The 2,959-nt window shown below is 66.4% G+C and overlaps 1 long non-coding RNA gene across 1 annotated transcript; it reads right to left on the bottom strand.

Moving 5' to 3' along the window:
• Window positions 1-1,319: 1,319 nt before the first annotated feature.
• Window positions 1,320-2,140, bottom strand: LOC138735313 (uncharacterized). The gene is made up of 3 exons (XR_011339705.1): window positions 2,080-2,140; window positions 1,723-1,755; window positions 1,320-1,376 (listed from the first exon to the last, which is right to left on the bottom strand). It is a non-coding gene; the product is annotated as an uncharacterized lncRNA (long non-coding RNA).
• Between the last annotated feature and the right edge of the window lie 819 nt (window positions 2,141-2,959).

Below are 2,959 nucleotides of genomic sequence, written 5' to 3'. Positions count from 1 at the left end.
GGGGGGGAAATGGGGGGGTCAGGGAGGGTAAATGGGGGGTCTGGGGGGTGAAATGGGGGGGCCTGGGGGTGAAATGGGGGGTCTGGGGGGTAAAATGGGGGCTGAGGGTAAAATGGGGGGACTGGGGGGTAAAATGGGGGGTCGGGTGGGAAATGGGGGGACTGGGGGGAAAATGGGGGGTCTGGCGGGTGAAACGGGGTGTTTGGGGGTTAAAATGGGGGGTCGGGGGTGAAATGGGGGGGGAAATGAGGGGGCCTGGGGGTAAAATGGGGGGGACTGGGGGGAAGATGGGGGGTCTGGGGGTCAAAATGGGGTGGAAATGGGGGTTCAGGGGTAAAATGGGGGGGTCTGGTGTGAAATGGGGGGGTCTGGAGGGTAGAATGGGGGGTCTGGGGGTAAAATGGGGGGAAATGGGGGGTCTGAGGGGTGAAATGGGGGGTCTGAGGGGTGAAATGGGGGTCTGGGGTGAAATGGGGGGGTCTGGGGGTGAAATGGGGGGGTCTGGGGGTGAAATGGGGGTTCAGGGTGTGAAAATGGGGGGAGTCTGGGGGGAAAATGGGGGGTCTGGGAGTTAAAATGGGGGGGTCTGGGGGGTAAAATGGGGGGACTGGGGTAAATTGGGGGGTCTGGGGGGTGAAATGGGGTGTTTGGGGGGTAAAATGGGGGGTCGGGGGTGAAATGGGGGGGAAATGAGGGGGTCTGGGTGTAAAATGGGGGCACTGGGGGCAAAATGGGGGGGACTGCGGTGAAATGGGGGTAAAATGGGGGGGACTGGGGGTCAAAATGGGGGGGAAATGGGGGTTCAGGGGGAAAAATGGGGGTTTCTGGTGTGAAATGGGGGGGTCTGGGGGGTAGAATGGGGGGTTTGGGGGTAGAATGGGGGGGACTAGGGGGCAAAATGGGGGTTCAGGGGGTGAAATGAGGGGGTCTGGGGGGCAAAATGGGGGGGTCTGGGGGTGAAATGGGGGGACTGGAGGGTGAAATGGGGGGGCCTGGGGGTAAAATGGGGGATCTCTGGGGTAAAATGGGGTGGGGGGCAATAAGGGGGGGGTAAAACCTGGGGGGGGGCAATAAGGGGGGGCAACTCACGTCGATGGGTGCCACCTTCTTCTTGCGGCGCCGCTCGGGGGGGGCGGCAATGCCGGGGAGGGGGGTCAGGGGGGGCCCCCCCCCTTTTTCTTCTTCTTCTTCTTTTGGGGGGGGGCTCCCCCCTTTTTCTTCTCCTCGGAGTGGGGGGGGGGGTCGCAGGGGGGTGAGGGGGGGGTCCAGGCGGCTGTAGGAGCGGCGGATGCGGGGGGGGGGGGGGCAGGAGGGGGCCGGGGGGGGGGGGCAAGAAGGGGAGGGGAGGGGGGGCAGTTCTCCTTCTGGGGGTGCAGCTGGGGGGGGCAAAAAAATAAGGGGGGGTTAAGGGGGGGGCAACCCCTTCTTTTTACCCCCCCAACCCCTTCTTTGCCCCCCCTTTTTACCCCAACCCCCTATTAGCCCCCCCATTTTACCCCCACCCCCCTTTTACCCCCCTATTTGCCCCCCACCCCCCATTTACCCCCCATTATTACCCCCAGACCCTCTTCCCCTCCCCATTTACCCCCCTTTTTACCCCCCCAGACCTTTTTGCCCCCCCCTTATGACCCCCCCACTTTGTGACCCCCTCTTTTTTAACCCCCTCACTCCCTATTTGCCCCCCCTCTTCCCTTTTTACCCCCCCCCCCCAAGAAAACTCACCCGGGGGCTTCGTCGAGGGGGCTGAGATTCAGCCTGGGGGGGTAAAAAAAGAGGGTGAGGCCCCCCCCAGCCCCATAACTGCCCCATTGCCCCCCCCAGACCCACAAGTGACCCCCCAGACCCACAAGTGACCCCCCCAGACCCATAAGTGACCCCCCCCAGACCTAAAAGTGACCCCCCAGCCCCACAACTGCCCCCCGAATACCTATAAGTGCCCCCCCAGCCCCATAACTGCCCCATTGCTCCCCCCAGCCCCACAAGTGCCCCCCTCAGCCCCACAACTGCCCCCCCCGACTCCTCCCAGCCCCCTAATTGCCCCACTGACCCCCCCCCAGCCCCACAAGTGCCCCCCCCCACCTCCTTCAGGGGGGCTTCGATCTTCCTCAGCTCCGGGAACCTCCGCTTTGGGGGGGGGAAATCTGGGGGGGGGCAATTATTATTGAGGGGGGGGTCGTAGATGCCCCCCCCCAGCCCCCTAACTGCCCCCCCAGCCCCCCAACCCCTCCCCCAAAACGACCCCCCCCCCCCCCCCAAAACTCACCTGTGTTCTGCGGGGGGGGGGGGCCGAGAGCACCAGGCGATGCGAGGAGGGGGGAGCTGGGGGGCAGACCCATAAGTGACCCCCCCAGCCCCATAGGTGACCCCCCTGCCCCATAAGGGACCCCCCAGCCCCATAAGGACCCCCCCAGACCCATAAGGGACACCCCCAGCCCCATAAGGGACCCCCCTGCCCCATAAGGGACCCCCCCAGCCCCTCCCCAGCCCCGCAACTGCCCCCCCAGCCCCCTCCCCAGCCCCACAACTGCCCCCCAGCCCCCTCCCCAGCCCCATAACTGCCCCCCCAGCCCCCTCCCCAGCCCCTCAAGTGCCCCCCAGCCCCCTCCCCAGCCCCACAACTGCCCCCCAGCCCCCTCCCCAGCCCCGCAACTGCCCCCCCAGCCCCCTCCCCAGCCCCATAACTGCCCCCCAGCCCCCTCCCCAGCCCCACAACTGCCCCCAGCCCCCTCTCCAGCCCCGTAACTGCCCCCCAGCCCCCTCCCCAGCCCCATAACTGCCCCACACCCTCACCGGTCGGTGTCCCCCCCCCCGATCTCCTCCTTCCTCCTCCTCCTCCTCCTCCCGCCATCGCCGTTCGAACCCGCCGGAAGCGACGCCACCGCGGCGAGCGCGCCAAGCAGGGTAACTTCCGGTCTGGGCGGGCGGGCGGGGGTGTCCGCCATCTTGAGTGTGGCACACC

Source organism: Phaenicophaeus curvirostris, unplaced genomic scaffold, assembly GCF_032191515.1.
Source record: "Phaenicophaeus curvirostris isolate KB17595 unplaced genomic scaffold, BPBGC_Pcur_1.0 scaffold_690, whole genome shotgun sequence".
Taxonomy (NCBI): Eukaryota; Metazoa; Chordata; class Aves; order Cuculiformes; family Cuculidae; genus Phaenicophaeus; species Phaenicophaeus curvirostris.
Note: the sequence above shows the minus strand (reverse complement) of the source record. Positions and strands in the feature narration are given on the sequence as shown.